This window comes from Mercenaria mercenaria, chromosome 17, assembly GCF_021730395.1.
Source record: "Mercenaria mercenaria strain notata chromosome 17, MADL_Memer_1, whole genome shotgun sequence".
Classification (NCBI taxonomy): Eukaryota; Metazoa; Mollusca; class Bivalvia; order Venerida; family Veneridae; genus Mercenaria; species Mercenaria mercenaria.
In genome coordinates, this window is record NC_069377.1 from 47,151,042 (window position 1) to 47,169,114 (window position 18,073).

The 18,073-nt window shown below is 36.5% G+C and overlaps 1 protein-coding gene across 1 annotated transcript in view; it reads right to left on the reverse strand.

Moving 5' to 3' along the window:
• The window catches only part of LOC123536922 (uncharacterized), a 35,109-nt gene extending 18,391 nt beyond the window's left edge, over window positions 1-16,718 (reverse strand). Inside the window, exon 1 of the mRNA XM_053528076.1 lies at window positions 16,588-16,718. The gene's annotated coding sequence lies outside the window, so the exon portion shown is untranslated. The remainder of the gene's footprint in view (window positions 1-16,587) is intronic.
• Window positions 16,719-18,073: the final 1,355 nt, after the last annotated feature.

Genomic DNA, 18,073 nt, shown 5'->3' on the forward strand with positions numbered 1-18,073 from the left:
GCATGACACAAGTTAATAGCAATAATGAAGTAAATGCATAGTTAAACAAGAGGACCATGATGGTCCTGAATCGCTCACCTCTTCCCACATGATCCAGTTTTGAGTATGACGTCGTTTTTTCTATAATCTGACATAGTGACCTAGTTTTTGAGCTCATGTGACCCAGTTTTGAACTTGACCTAGATATTATAAAGATAAAATTCTGACCAATTTTCATGAAGATCCATTGAAAAATATGGTCTCTAGAGAGGTCACAAGGTTTTTCTATTATTTGACCTATTGACCTAGTTTTTTAAGGCACGTGACCCGGTTTCAAACTTGACCTAGATATCATCAAGGTGAACATTCTGACCAATTTTCATGAAGATCCATTCAAGGGTATGGCCTCTAGAGAGGTCACAAGGTTTTTCTATTTCAAGACCTACTGACCTAGTTTTTGATCGCAGTTGACCCAGTTTCAAACTTGACCTAGATATCATCAAGATAAACATTCAGACCAACTTTCATACAGATCCCATGAAAAATATGGCCTTTAGAGAGGTCACAACGTTTTTTCATTATTTGACCTACTGACCTACTTTTTGAAGGCACGTGACCCACTTTCGAACTTGACTTAGATATCATCAAGGTGAACATTCTGACCAATTTTTATGATATCCATTCACAAGTATGGCCTCTAGAGAGGTCACAAGGTTTTTCTATTTTTAGACCTACTGACCTAGTTTTTGACTGCACATGACCCTGTTTCCAATTTGACCTAGATATCATCAAGATGAACATTCAGACCAACTTTCATGAAGATCCATTGAAAAATATGGCCTTTAGAAAGGTCACAAGGTTTTTCTATTATTTGACCTACTGACCTAGTTTTTGAAGGCACGTGACCCACTTTCAAATCTGACCTAGATATCATCAAGATGAACATTCAGACCAACTTTCATACAGATCCCATGGAAAATATGGCCTCTAGTTAGGTCACAAGCTTTCTCTATTATTTGACCTACTGACCTAGTTTTTGATGGCACGTGACCCACTTTCGAACTTGACTTAGATATCATCAAGGTGAACATTCTGACAAATTTTCATGAAGATTTCATGAAATATATGGCCTCTAGAGAGGTCACAAGGTTTTTCTATTTTTAGACCTACTGACCTAGTTTTTAACCGCACGTGACCCAGTTTCGAACTTGACCTAGATATCATCAAGATGACCATTCAGACCAGCTTTCACACAGATCCCATGAAAAATATGGCCTTTAGAGAGGTCACAAGGTTTTTCTATTATTTGACCTACTGACCTAGTTTTTGATGGCACGTGACCCAGTTTCGAACTTGACCTAGATATCATCAAGATGAACGTTTCTGACCAATTTTCATGAAGATCTTGTGAAATATATGGCCTCTAGAAAGGTCACAAGGATTTTCTATTTAAGACCTACTGACCTAGTTTTTTGATGGCACGTGACCCAGTTTTCGAACTTGACCTAGAAATCATCAAGATGAACATTCAGACCAACTTTCATACAGATCCCATGAAAAATATGGCCTTTAAAGAGGTCACAAGGTTTTTCTATTATTTGACCTACTGACCTAGTTTTTGAAGGCACGTGACCCAGTTTCGAACTTGACCTAGATATCATCAAGGTGAACGTTCTGACCAACTTTCATGAAGATCTTGTGAAATATATGGCCTCTAGAGAGGTCACAAGGTTTTTCTATTTTTAGACCTACTGACCTAGCTTTTGACCGCACGTGACCCAGTTTCGAACTTGACCTAGATATCATCAAGATGAACATTCTGACCAATTTTCATGAAGATCCATTGAAAATTATGGCCTCTAGAGAGGTCACAAGGTTTTTCTATTTTTAGACCTACTGACCTAGTTTTTGACGGCACGTGACCCAGTTTCGAACTTGACCTAGATATCATCAAGATGAACATTCTGACCAACTTTCATAAAGATCCCATGAAAAATGTGACCTCTAGAGTGGTCACAAGCAAAAGTTTACGGACGCACGCACGGACGGACGCACGGACGGACGACGGACACCGCGCGATCACAAAAGCTCACCTTGTCACTTTGTGACAGGTGAGCTAAAAACTTAGTGATAAGTCATTTCATTGTAATGTCAATTTTCTTAGTCAGGGCTCACGCTGTCAGTCGCCATTATCGCCATTTGCGATTATTTTATTTAAATGGCGAATATTTTTTCATTTTGGCGACTTGAACTGGCGATTATTTTATTTGATAGCTGCATAAATAATTATGCCACCCGCGGTCAGCTAGCGTAGAAAAATCGATAAAGCGTACTGTTTATTGCCTCGTGTATTCCAAACACGTGTCAACTATGCCGATAACGTTGCCTAAGGCGGTAGAATGCAGACGACAATTAAACCGATTATAACCGGAATGCAATCTTACTAATCCAGCATTTAAGTCACATTGAACTGGCAGGCTACTTTTTGAGAACACTTGCAAACACCAACGCAAATTTTTTTCAACTCAATAGTCGGCAGACGACAAACCAATTTGTACCGGCAATTTTTTTTTATCTTGAAATGCAATTGTTTTAAGTGACAAAATCTCAAAGTTTTTTTTTATTTTCCTTAATTTGAAAAGAACGCGAATGTACATGTTGAAATATTACAGGCCAGATATTTTTTTACCAAGATTAATAAATGTCTGTTTTGCACATTAAACCCAGAAATAATCAGAAAACCCAGTCTTGTTTCTATTTTTAGTAACATGGCCGATACCGGCAAGCTAAAAAAATCAACAAATAAATTTGCCTGCATACTGTCATTAGCGTAAGTAGAAACGTTCTAAAACACATAAAAATATTATTTAATATTGAAAAAAGCCTTGGAAACATGTTGACAAAAAGCTGTAATGAAATAGTGTGCCAAATATCACGTATTTTTGCGACCCGATTGTTTTGTACTTTTGGGGCAATTTAAGTGCAGTTAACTGTTGTGGTCAAAAGAATCATGGAAACACTTTTGATATATAAAAAGAAAATGTATAAACATGACTGATACTCAAAACTTTCCCTTTTGTGCAACTGTGCCCATACTGTGTGTGCACGAATGGAGTTTGAGCTATTGCCCAGTCAACAATGTCAGACAGAGTCAATCATTTCAGCAGCCTTATGCAAGCTATAAATATGTGTCCAGTAAATGCCTTCAGAATCCATCAGATTATAGCATAGGTCTTATCTTTGAAAGCATTTAAGGGGGAGGGGGGAGCCCCCAATATGAGGTAATTTCCATGAATCCCCAATTCCCACACCCCTGTTGGGGCTACAACTTTTCAAACCAATAAAAAAAACTTGTTCTTTTTAATTATAAACATTACATGCAAAGTCCGCATCAGTTTTGGCTATTATTTTTTATAGTTTCAAAAGTTGGCTATTATTTCTCGGAGGCCAGTGTGAGCCCTGCTTAGTAAATACTCAGGAGATTTTTTCTTGTTTTTATATATAATGTGTGATATGGTACAAATAACATTATATCTAAATTTCAACTTTAATAGTGGATCTGATTTTATTTTGTTAGATTTAAAACATTTTCTGACATTACACAATGATCGTGTATTTTAGAGATGGTACCTAAAAATTCAAATTGTATCTGATATTACTTTCTGTTTTGAAAAATTAATACTGGAGTACCTCAGTTATATAATGGTTTAACTTTCATACTTCATTTTTCATGCTGAACAGCTATATTTAATCTGAAAAATTTGGTCCTACTTGGAAAAGTGAAGCCAGTGACAGATAACTCTTCTAGGACTATTTAGTTATCTGAACAAAGTATGCATAGATTTGGATGTGTTTCCCAAAGCTATAGTTTACTTCAAGATCTGTGAATAATCATTCAAACAAAAAAGTTGAGCACTATCTTTCATTTTCAAACGAACTCATTTAAAGACATTCTTTTTATTTATTACTGCCGATAATTTACAGGTATGGTATGATCATAGAAAATAAAACATTATTCATGAGAAAAAAATATAAACAGACTATATGAATTTTACAACATCGAATCCCTCAACAATTCACAAAATATGTTTGCCAAGAATAATCAAGGCCTCAAAATGTATGAGTTAAAAACAGAGCGATATAAAAATGTATATTCTATCTCATGGTCACACCAAAACTATACCAAAAACTGTGCCGAAAGAAGTTATTTCACTTTTTATGACACGCACCTTGTGTTTACAAATGTACCTAATTTGCATATTGACTGAGGCCTGCGGAATCGCATTTGCCTTTGCGAAATCTACCGTTACAGAACTTCAGTTAATATAATGCAGACGTTCTTTAGTATAAATAAAATGGTAGTGTTAGTTAATAAGAAATGACAATCATCTTTCTTTAGCTAATCAACTAAAAACAAAGAAGCCGATGTCGCTGTCAAAAATCCCCGTATTTACTGCACAGTGGTATTTTAAATTATTGCAAGTGTGAGATAAGCGATATGCGCTTCAGTTTTGCACACAATTTTGTTGTTGTCGTTGAATACATAGCCTTAGGTACATTCTCTATGTATTTGACAATTTTTTTGCATTGAGATAAGTTCCTCCCGCAATAATCTAGGTATAATTGGGGATTAAATATTTATCAATGACTTGATAGGTAGGACTATCTGCAAGAGCAGCTACATGGGAATTAAATAAGAAGTTACAGAAAATCTTAAATAATATGATTCAATTTGATCAAATCAAGACTTAAGTAATATGAAATAAGGCACTGCCTCAATCGGGAATCGATCAGACTTCAACTCATCCCTTTAACATTTAAAATCAAAACCTTGAGATGTCTGATGGTTGCGGGTTTTAGTAGAGTTATTTTCATTTTAAATGCCAGTCTATAAATATACATGTATAAGAAACAAATACTAATGTGCCTCATATCTAAGATAAACTCTGCCTGACCTTAGGTGACCAGCTGGAGGTCAGTGATGTAACCATGGGCTGGAATACCTGATCATTGACAGATCTTATATAATCTAAATGGCTAGTGTGAATGGTTAGAAGATGCATAAGAACTGCTTGATCACTGATAATTCATCCGCATTGTTGATGAATGGGACTACTTTGTGTAAATGAAAACAAATTCCTTTGGATGTGATTTGGAATCAAATAAAGATTGTCAGAAATACACTTAACTTTGGTAGCGGGATGAACCCGCAACCAAAAACTGTCTAATAACAGGCAAATTGTTGAGAAGCACAATGACAGACTTAAGGTGATCATAACAGCTCACACTGTGCTTCAGGTGAGCTAAAATCATACAAACTGAAAAGTTACTAGATTGCAACTCACTGTTAACAAGACTTAACAGACAGACACACTTTAACAATCTATTTGCACCACGGCAGGTTAAGAGCTCAGTCTAGGGAGACATATTAGCCTTCTTGTGCAGGCTTGGTTTTTTCTACTTGTGTTAATTGTAATTCTGAAATTACTCGTAAAACAAATCCTTATTTTGTTTTTATATACACATCACAAAGACTTGCATTACACTTTATTTATTGAATAAACTGTTCACATGTTTAAGTTTTATCTGTATACACATTTATAATGATCACAGATCACATAACTTGTTTTATCCATACATGAAATACAGCTGAATTGTGAATAACAACTTTTAATAACATACGGATGCTTTTGTCACTTTGAAATAAGTATGGTCAAAATAAAGAAAATGTGACTTGCTGTAATCTGTATTCTAAAATGTACAATTTCTCTTACAACCAAGAACAAATAAACAAGAGGGCCCATGATGTCCCTGTATCACTCGCCTTACATATGGACATCAAGATCATCAGATCAACATTCGACCAGTACATTAAAATATAATCATAAATGTAAAGCCTCTAAAGATTTACCAAGGCTTTCCTTTGATTTTGACCTGGTGACCAAGTTTTTGACCCCACATGACCCAATTCAAACTTGACTGAAAGATCTTCAAAATTAACATCTGATTAAGTTTCCATGAAGATCAGTCATTAAATGTGGCCTCTGGAGTGTTACAAGCAGTTCCTTCTTTGATTTGACCTAGTGACCTAATTTTTAATCCCACTTAACTTAGATTAACGTTGGCCTTATATCTTCAAATTAAAATTCTGACAAAGTTTCCTAAGATATAGTCTTAAATTGCCACTACTGTGTTACAAGCTTTCCTTGATTTGACCGGTGACCTAGTTTTTGACCTAACGACCCAATATCAAACTTTGTCCAATATTTTTTTGATGGTAACATTTTGACCCAAGTTTCATTACGATGGGCCAAAATAGTACCTCTAAGTGTAACAAGCTTTTTCCCTTAAGTTAATCTGGTGACCACTTTTGACCCAATCTTGACCGAGAATTGAACATTTTGATCAAGTTTCATTAAGATATGGCATAAATTTGGACTTCTAGAGTGTAAAGTAGCTTTTCCTTTGATTTGTCCCTATGTGACCAAGTTTTTGACCTACCAACCCAGATTCAGACTGTCCCTTGAGATCATCAAGATTAATATTCTGACCAATTTCATAAAGATATAAGTCTTAAATTACCTCTTACGGTGTTAAACAAGCTTTTCCTTTTGAGTTGAGACTTGGTGACCACTTACTTGATCCAAGATAACCCAACATCAAATGTTCCAAGATTTTATTGAGGTAACATTCTGACCATATGTTCATAAAGATTTAGGCTAAAAATGTGTTTAACAGTCATATAGTTGACGACGGACGGACACAGGGTGATCACAAAAAGCTCACTTGAGCAATTTGTGCACAGTTGAGCTAAACGCTAGAGTTGTCCACAGAGTGACGAATTAACCCCGTACAATATGGCCATAACACAGAACTAAGCCATATCAAAGCAGCATTTTCTTGAGCCTATGACCTATGACCTCAATTCAATCTCCATAGTTTCAAGATCCTCCGCCAAAGTTTTCTCAGTTGTCATGTATGGCAAAGGTTTAAAAAAGTTCCCAGGTCATCCTGAACCTTTGAACTCTAATCAATACAGTATCTGCTGGTCAAACAAAACCTTGTACTAAATTTTGTGTTCTCATCCCAAGCACCTGAAGTTATTTCCCAAAAACCGTTTTAAAGAACCGTTATTATTTTGTTGACTTAACATCACACGAAACAGGATAGTCAAATGGCGACTTTCCAGTTTAATGGTGGAGGAAAACCCCATGCCCCTCCATGCATCATTTTAAAGATCCGGTCCAGTGTGACCTTGACACCTGACCTACTGGACTCAACTACATTAGGGGCACCTGCTGTCATAAATAACCTCCCTAACATTTTCCATGATCCTGAGGCTCAAGCATTTCCAAGTTATAATCTTAAAAACATTTCACAGGTTGCCTTATTGTGACCTGACCTACTGACCCAAAGTTGACCCCTTTATTTCAAGGATTTGACACTTGTTAACTCAAACTTTATCATCCTAGGCCAAGTCCATAAGTTTATCATTCGGAAACGTTTCAACTGTTAAGGTCACTGTGACCTTGAACCTGATCTATTGACCTCAAATCAACAACCTGTATTTTATCATGTTACACCTGTGTAAACAAAAGCTATGATCCCAGGCCAAAGGTTTGCCAAGTTTATCAAGACCCTTTGACCTACTGACCCCAAGTCGAACTTGACCTGTAGCTTATGTACCAAAAAATATTTTAAAACGTCAAGCTTTTCATGAGTTATCACTGGAAAGCCATGAAAACCTACTTACTGAAGACGACAAGCTTACTACATGGGGTATAACCAGAACACACTTTCAATCTCATGAAAAATATGAAACTCAGATGCCCACTGTGCAAATTAATGTCAAGCCGCAAGCTGTCAAAAGGACTGAGTTGTCATGACACTTTTGTCTCATTTGAGGGCAAACATTTAAGCCAATAGTAAAAGAGATTGCAAAGTTACAATATAAATTATTACAGTACAACAAAGGAACGTAAAATAAAAAAAATAAATAAATCAAAAAAAATAATAAAAAATATAAAAAAAAATATAAGTCCACTCAAAAACCGCACCCCAGAGAAGGTCAAAATACACCTGAAAATTGGATGTAACAAGCATGATTGTACTACAAGAAAAGTGGTCGTGATTTTTCCTACGAACCAGTATACCGTAATAAGAAAGTTACAAATGTAAGCTCATTAATGTTAACATCTAAGGGAAGTAATTCTAGACCCTTATGCATGCCACATCCGTCCATGATGATGAACAATGTGCCAAGTTAAATCAAAATCCCTCTATGCATCATAAAGAATGCTCCAGACAAAGTCATTCTTTATCTGACTTTTGACCTCTAATGTGAGCCTGACCTTGACCTAGGGACCTGGAGCTTCCTTCTTTCCGCATGACACTTCGTCTCATGGTGGTGGAACATTTGTCAAGTATACATCAAAGTCCCTCCATGGTGACATGAAGAAGAAATGCGCCCAACATAGTTGTCAATCTTGTATCCTTTGACCTCTAAGTGGTACCTTGACCTTAGACCCAGGGACCTGTTCTTGCGCAAGACACTCCATCTCAGGATGGAACACTGTCCAAGTTACATCAAAATCCCTCCAGGCATGAAAAGAATGCTCAGGACAAAGCATTTTGAATGACCTTGACCTGTGTGATCTCGACCTTGAGATAGGACCTGGGTCTTGCCAGGACACTTCGTCTCACTGAGGTTAAACATTCATACCATATATAAACAAGATTGCTCCAGCATGACAATAACAAAACCAATGGATAAAACCTTATCCTTAAAGTACCAGAGCTTAGTCAAACACTGCTTTTCCAAAATAAATTTAGCCCGAGTCGTAAGTTCGAAAGTAAATCCTGATTTCCTATCCGTAAAAGTTTTTGTTTTTTATATAAAGTTCCTTGTCTTCTGTCTTTTTATATTGTTTCTGGTGTTTCTTTCCTTGCTGTTTCAAGCATATCTGATTTGTTGACCTTTCCATTTTGGTAGCTGCCTGCTCACAAGAATAACCAGTAAAAATAGAACTCAAATAATTAAATTGATAAAAACGAGACCCAACCAACTTTTATAAAGATCCCATGAAAACAGTGACCTACAGAGTGGTCACAACAAAAGTTACCGACGCAACGGCCGGAACGCCGCATATCACAAAAGCTTCACCTTGTCACTATTGACAGGTAGCTAAAAAAATCAATACCTGAAACCGCTTCCTCTTCCTAAACACTAAAATGTTAAATAAAATTAATCCATCTGTTGATGTGATTTTTGGGAAATTATACCTTGCGTGGAAAAAATGCTATAATTTTTTTTGGGAAGTGGCCGAATATAGGCCTCTGACATAAAGGATGAAAAGCCCTGCCGCTAACAATTTCTGTCAAGAAATCAATTTCAAAGTCTTTCTTTTCGGTGATCTATATGGAATTAAATTTTATGGGTAATCTTTGAAAAGACCACCCCATGATCATTCTGTGAAGTTTTGGGTGTAAACTCTGCCCATGGTTCTGAAGATGAAATTTTTTACAATTGTTGGCATCATGACGGACATCACCTCATGAGTCCCACCCTGTGCAGGTGAGAATCTCTACTAAGAATTTTTAATTTGCAATACATGCATGTATTATATTTTATGTTTTGTCCAGAAATGCTTTTAATCATCAAGAAAAAGAAATGAGTCTTTTACTAAGGTCTACAAAAAAATATTGATTTCTGGAAAATCTAAAAAAAATTAGGGTAGGTAGTCGAAAAACTTTTTCTTTGGATTTTTTTAAATTATTTTTAGGGAGACTTTTTTGGAAATTATTTTTTATAGTTTCAAAAAATGAATACAAATAGTGGGTTATGCCTCTAAAGCGTCAGTAAAGAAAGTTATTTAAAACATCACTGTCCATGTTTAAAGCAGGAAAAGTGCAGTTTTCAACTTTTGTCCAAAAAGTTGAAAAAACTTTCTCAAAGACAAAGGCGGATGGACTGTCATTTAGGGTCGGGGCCAAAAATTTATGGTAGGTCAGGATACAGGAAACAGACAATTTTTGTTTACGCCTAATTTTCCTGGTATTTGATTCTATGCACTGACTCATTTGCATAAATCTGTTCACGCACAAATACTAATTTTGTATACAGTATAACTGATCATGCTTTTGAATACTAAACTGCTCCCACAGCTGCAACTATATAATAAAGAAACAGAAAGAAAAGACCTTAAGAGCCGCAAGCAAGTGGTTTCAGTCTGTCAACTTGCACGTGGAGCAGTACAACAATACTCTGTATAATAGACCAAGATGCTGACAATATGAAAAGTGAGCTAATTAAGAAAAAATGGACAACCACGTTTGAATTCTAAGGTCTAAGGCTAACAATCCTTTCGCATTTTTTATAAAATTCAGCCAATAAATGACCCAAAATTATATCATTGGCATGGTGGAGAAATTTGTAAATAAAACTTTTTTAATGAAAATAAAACAAAATCAGTAGCAATTTGTCAAATGTAATAATGAAACGAATAAATTGACGGTTTAAAAAATTTCAGTTTTTGAAAAAGAAAATGTCACTGTATGAGTAGGTTTGTTTTACACGACTGACCAGCCAGAACAGCCCAACATTACTTTTAACCCAGTGAATTCCAGTACCTTTTGACTTGGTGGTCTATAACCTTCCACTTTGCTCGGTATCATTAAAAGGCAAAAACAGCCTGTAAAGCAGCTAGACGAATCTGTTTCGCATTCCTCATTTAGGTGCACCAGAAGTCCGACAAAAAGCTACAACTGTTATTGTATCTACGTCATGATTCATAAACTATAACGTTAATTTATTTGAGTATGTGTGGCAGTGTAACCAAATTCAATTAACTAACCCATGGGCAACCAGATAGAAAATGTTTTTCCAAGCCTTGAACACCATTTCACATGCCTGAACTTAAGCTGAATTTGAACCATAAACATCTGGATCTAGCTTCATTCCCTCAAAAAATACTTCATCATATGAGCCGTCCATGAGAAAACCGCATTTGAAAGTGGGTTTCGACCACATGGAGCCATACCAGCCTGCCATCCGCGCAGTCTGGTCAGAATCCATGCTGTTCGTTAACTAGTTTCTCTAATTCCAATAATGCTTTGAAAAGAAACAGCAGGAGCCTGACCAGACAGCGCGCATGCACAGGCTGGTCTGGATCCATGCCTGGTTGCAAACCCACTATGTTGGGTTTTCTCATGGCACGACTCAATTATTGTTTGGGACAAGCTCGACTGGGGATCCCAGGAGAACTAGGAACTGAAATGCATCAGACCAAAAAGTAAAAGTGAGCGGCATCAGTTTGCATTTGCCGAGCTCAATTGAACTTATTTTGACCAACATACGCAAATTTAGCAGGTAGACTTTTTTTTCTTATTGCAAATCTGAAATCTCCTTGCAAATTTAGACTTTTTCTATTATGAATGTTAAATATCCTAAAAAATCATGCTAGAACAACATAGGTTTGCACGGTTTCCTTGAGGACAATTTTGGTCGTTATAACTCAAAATGACCTTCAAAGTAATTCGAATCATCACTGTATGGCGTAACTTACCTACTGCTGAAACTACGCAAGGGCAAATATATTGTACCTAATATTATAAATAGTGATTCAACTGTATACATGTACGAATTAGTAAGATAGCCTGCGTCTAGATTGATTATAAGATAGACCTCACATTTCTTTAATTATCAGTAATTCCATTCAACAAAAAATGGCTAACCAAAAAAGATTTTTGTGTTTTCGGATGATACCTAAAATGAAAGCGAATCTACAACCAAACTAATTACGAACTTGTTAGGATCAGATATAACTTATCTAAAATGTGACGTATCAATTACAAATTTAATTTTAAAATGAGGTTGTATCACAGTTTTTTTCCCCTTCATAATAGAGGCCGTTTAATAGGCCCCTGTCCCCTCAGAAAAGATTTCTTTAAAATCAATGCATTTTCCCCAAAAATTGACTTACAATCAGTTTTTTTATTCCCCTTTGCCCATATAACCCGACTATTTTTTTCCCCAAATCAGAGGCCTGGCCCCTTACCAGATCCTCCTGATAAAAACAAGAGCTGTCGAGGCCAGCACGCTCGACTTATTTAACCCCTTGTTTTGGTTTGAATGAATAAGAAAGGGTCCTGAAAAAAGGGGCATAATTTAGTAAACAATAAAACTAGGTTATGGAACCTGCAATAGCTGCTTATCAGCTCCATGACAGTGGACAATGCAATGAAGTTTCAATCCATTCCCATTAGTGGTACTGAGATACCAGTCTTAAATATAAAGAATTTAACCAAAAAACTTCCTAAGTTGAAAGGGGCATAATTTTGTAAAAAAGCAAAATAAAGTTATGGGACCTTGCATTGTGCCATGTCAGATCAGACAGTGAACAAGTTGGGAAGTTTCAATTCCATTCCCTTAGTGAGTACTGAATACCAGCTTTACATACAAAACCTAACCAAAACATTCTAAGTCGAGAAAGGGCATAATTTTGTAAAAAAGCAAAATAGAGTTATGGAACCTGTGCAATGTAAGTCAGTTTAATCACAGTTAATAAGTGGTAAGTTTTCAATCATTCCCCACAAGCGGTGACAGAATACAGCTTACATACAAAAACTTAACCAAAATCGGACAAACGGGCGCCGAACGCGATGGCCGACGCATGGGCGCGTTCCACTAACTCTACTAGTTCTAATGAATAGTCGAGCTAAAAACCCTGTACACATGTAAACAGTATTACAGATATTCCAAAGAAAGATCGAGCGGATTGGCAATGTCTGCGCTATCCCGACTGTTGACAATAGTGTTGTGTCAGGGATAGCGTTGATAAGCGCAACTTGGCGCAGACATGCAATTCGGCTCGATAAACTTTGCACGGTGTCAAATGAGTGTGGAATATAACAAACAAACGCAATAGCTTATTAATGTAATGCTTAACACATAACTTTTTGGACTTCCAAAAATTATGCATCAAAAGAATCTTAAAAGGGGAAATAATACTACCAAAAACTGAAGGCAACCAAGATATTTTTATTTTATACTATATTTATTTGTGTCCATATGAACAGATGAACCAAGTTTGAAAGAAATATCTTAACTATTTTTCAAAAGATTTCGTTTTTTATGTCGCAAGCCCATCGGGCAATGTTACTAGCCAGTTTTAAAATCTATATTTTTTTCTATAAGCCGATCCGATTTTCCCTATGATATATTAGTCCGAGCACTGCTTATCGGCAGAATCAAAGCTCAACTTAATTCTGTTAACATGCAACAAGCCTATAAGAAAAATAAACTAAAAGGCCCATTTCAAATTGACGAATAAACAAAAATGTAAAAAAATAAGGCATTTCTATGCTTTTTATGTGCGGGTGTTGTTTACCATATTATTATACAATGGGAAAGTTAGTTTACTCGACGTTTCTCTAAAAATGTCACGGGTCCAACCATGCACATGCGTACCGAAGTGCCGTCCATATTCTATATAAAATTAAAATAATTCCTTAATCAGTCAAGCCTGCCAAATAAAATTCACGGATTCTAATTTTAAAAATTCAATAAAGGCTAGAAACAGAGAAGTTTCAAGATACAAAGTACCGGAAAGAATTAAAATACGATCAAAAAAAGCGACACAAAGGTGAAATCTATTCTCTCATTCCCCGAGCTGCAAGAACTCTCGTTGGAGAATGTGTTTTGTTTCCTCAAATTTTCAAAAGTCGGCGCAGTGTACTGTAACATGTAACGTGTACTCCCTCTCACTCTAAATTTAACCCAAGAGGACCATATGGCCGAAAATCCCTCACACTCTTCCCACATGAGCCAGTTTTGAGTATGACATCCGGTTTTTTTCTATATTGCCATAGTACCTAGTTTTTTTTGAGCCTCAGTGACCCAGTTTTGAACTTGACCTAGATATTATATAGATATAAATTCTACCAATTTTCATGAAGATCCATGGAAAAATATGTCCTCTAGAGAGTCACAAGTTTTTCATATTATTTGACCTATTGACCTAGTTTTAAAGCAGCGTGACCCGGTTTTCACAAAACTGACCTAGATATCATCACTGAACATTCTGACCAATTGGTCATGAAATCCATTCAAGGGTATGCCTCTAAGAGTCACATAAGGTTTTTCTATTTCAAGACCTACTACCTAGTTTTTTGATCGCAGTGACCCAGTTTTCATAACTTGCCCTAGATATCATCAAGATAAACAGTCAGACCAACTTCATACAGATCCCATGAAAATATGGCTTTAGAGAGGTCACAAACGTTTTTCATTATTTGAACCTACTGACCTACTTTTGAAGTGCACGTGACCCACTTTCGAACTTACTTAGATATCATCAAGGTGAACAAGTCTGAACAATATTTATGATATCCATTCACAAGTATGGCCTCTAGAGAGGTTTTTCTATTTTTAGACCCTACTTTGAACCTAGTTTTTGACCGCATCATGAACCCAGTTCGAATTTGACCTAGATATCATCAAGATGAACATTCAGACCAACTTTCATGAAGATCCATTGAAAAATATGGCCTTTAGAAAGGTCACAAGGTTTTTCTATTATTTGACCTACTGACCTAGTTTTTGACGGCACGTGACCCACTTTCAAATTTGACCTAGATATCATCAAGATGAACATTCAGACCAACTTTCATACAGATCCATGGAAAATATGGCCTCTAGTTAGGTCACAAGGTTTCTCTATTATTTGACCTACTGACCTAGTTTTGATGGCACATGACCCACTTTCGAACTTGACTTAGATATCATCAAGGTGAACATTCTGACAAATTTTCATGAAGATTTCATGAAATATATGGCCTCTAGAGAGGTCACAAGGTTTTTCTATTTTTAGACCTACTGACCTAGTTTTTAACCGCACGTGACCCAGTTTCGAACTTGACCTAGATATCATCAAGATGACCATTCAGACCAACTTTCACACAGATCCCATGAAAAATATGGCCTTTAGAGAGGTCACAAGGTTTTTCTATTATTTGACCTACTGACCTAGTTTTTGATGGCACGTGACCCAGTTTCGAACTTGACCTAGATATCATCAGGTGAACGTTCTGACCAATTTTCATGAAGATCTTGTGAAATATATGGCCTCTAGAAAGGTCACAAGGATTTTCTATTTTAAGACCTACTGACCTAGTTTTTGATGGCACGTGACCCAGTTTCGAACTTGACCTAGAAATCATCAAGATGAACATTCAGACCAACTTTCATACAGATCCCATGAAAAATATGGCCTTTAAAGAGGTCACAAGGTTTTTCTATTATTTGACCTACTGACCTAGTTTTTGAAGGCACGTGACCCAGTTTCGAACTTGACCTAGATATCATCAAGGTGAACGTTCTGACCAACTTTCATGAAGATCTTGTGAAATATATGGCCTCTGAGAGAGGTCACAAGGTTTTTCTATTTTTAGACCTACTGACCTAGTTTTTGACCGCACGTGACCCAGTTTCGAACTGACCTAGATATCATCAAGATGAACATTCTGACCAATTTTCATGAAGATCCATTGAAAATTATGGCCTCTAGAGAGGTCACAAGGTTTTTCTATTTTTAGACCTACTGACCTAGTTTTTGACGGCACGTGACCCAGTTTCGAACTTGACCTAGATATCATCAAGATGAACATTCTGACCAACTTTCATAAAGATCCCATGAAAAATGTGACCTCTAGAGTGGTCACAAGCAAAAGTTTACGGACGCACGCACGGACGGACGCACGGACGGACGACGGACGACGGACACCGCGCGATCACAAAAGCTCACCTTGTCACTTTGTGACAGGTGAGCTAAAAATGTTCAAAATGTCGCCGTTTAAAAATGCTACTTAGTATTGAATAAAGCATGTTTGTATCACAAATTATATCAGTGTAGTCACGTTACCGGCTGATTAGCTTCTGACGCAACAAAATTAACAGCTTACTTTGAATATTCTTTCGGGTCGCAGACATCTTATTGTGCGGATATTGCGTTTCGCCTACTGATCTGACGGACACTTATTAAAATAAACGAAGACCGTGATATCCCGAATTTCATCGGGGTCGTCGCACGCCCATGGTCTAAACCGGAACTCCATATTTTTTTATTTGGATAGTATGTGTTGTTTGGATACCCTCGTATGTTACCGTAGTGGGATTCGATCCCGATTTTCGTCGCTTTGCGATGAAAATCGGTAAGATCGATTCCCTATTATATTCAGCCTTAAATGTTACATATCAGCAACAAGCATTATTTTTTAATTGTTTTTCATAATCTAACAAGAGCTGTCACTAATGGTGACAAATGCCCCCCGCAGCGCCTTGACCTTTGACCTGGTGACCTTGACCTTTGACCTGGTGACCCCAAAGTCAGTAGGTGTCGTGTGCTCAATAAGTACTATCAGCATGTGAAGTTTGAAGGTCCTGGGTGCAGTGGTTCCCGAGTAAAGTGCCTTCATGCAAAAAGTTAATGTTGTGACGAACAAACGAACGGATGGACAGTTGAAAAGTAATATGCCTCCCTTCGGGGGCATAAAAATTAAGGTACTATCTCTACACCTATGATAGTAACAGAGCAGTAAGTTGCAACTTACTTGTAATTGTGTTTTGAGCTGTGGCTTCTGCCAGGGCAGCTAATGTTGCTAATACAGATGTACTATTTCCCTCCTCTGTTGAGTCATCTGAAAGAAAATACTAAATTATTTCTGGATACTTCAAATTCCTACTTGAAAATATACTAAACAAGAAATTGTTGACAAAATTATCAAGGCAACACCCATCCCTTCATCCACACCCCACCATATGTGACATTTTTTTCTCAAACTGCCAGCCAGTACAAAGTCCTCTGCAACACACAAAATGTCTATCATAACTCTACTATCAAAGAAATATATGTATATATAACAAATGAAGAGATAATATGCTTGAAATTTTCTGGAAATCTGTAACTGGTAACTGCTTTCACTTTACTATCTCTGCACATTAAAGATTTCATGTAATTTTCATTTTAATTGGGGGGAGAAACATGAAATGATTATATCATAAACTTTAGCAGGAACATTTTATAGGATATTGATCAACCACTGGTTATTTTTTCAAAAAAAACTACACACCAGGGGAAGATTAATAACAGTGTAGGTCAATGCACATGGTTGTGCTGCATATCTAAACTGCACCATAACCAAATATATTGCAATCATTATATGTTACCATCAATAGCATATTTATCCATCTATGCAGCAACTTATGCCTTGGCTTGCATTCCTGAAATCGCAGCTGTTAATTGTTTGTTTTTTTTAATTTATCAATATAAATCACATTCTTTCAAATAATAAATTTTTTATCCCAAATTAATAGGAAAGTTGACAAAAGTACATGTACTGCACTGATCAAAAAAAATGGAAAAAAAAAGCATGAACCAACAAAACGAAACTAAACTAAGGTCCCTTTGACTTTGACCTCAACCCTTTTGAGCTTATTGTCTTGTCTTGCATGTGATAATAACTAATAATGGTAAATATGATGCCAAGTAATTAAATATTATCCATAAAAAGTTACAACCATGACACAAAAAAAAACAAAAAACCTTTTATTTTAAATGTGACCAAATTTGAGCAGGGTTTGAGCCTTGCGTGAACATCGTTTTTTTAAAGATGTGTTTGTACGAAGTTACTTGATTACTCATCCAAAACAGCAAATTGCGACTGGACAACAAAAAGGGACTTAAAATACTGAACTCCAAGTGTGTTTTGGGCCTTTCAGATGGGTGTCAAGGTCTTGTGTTAACACTTTGTCTTATTACAGGCAAAGAAATTCTGAAATCCCTTGAGGGAGGCAGAGTTTACGGGCCAGAATGAAAAAAATCCATATTTGTGCGAGTTACTGCTAAACAGCAAATGTGAGGGAAAAAAGGAAAAACAGAGGCGGGAGTGGAAACAGATGGAAAGTAAGTCTTTTTTCCCGTCCCTTTTTCTTTAAAAAAATACGGGCCAGGTTACATTACGAAGGTTTTATTTAATTTGGTTAAAAACAGATTTGAGCGTATTTTAGCATATGTATGCGTATATAGCAATGTCTGAT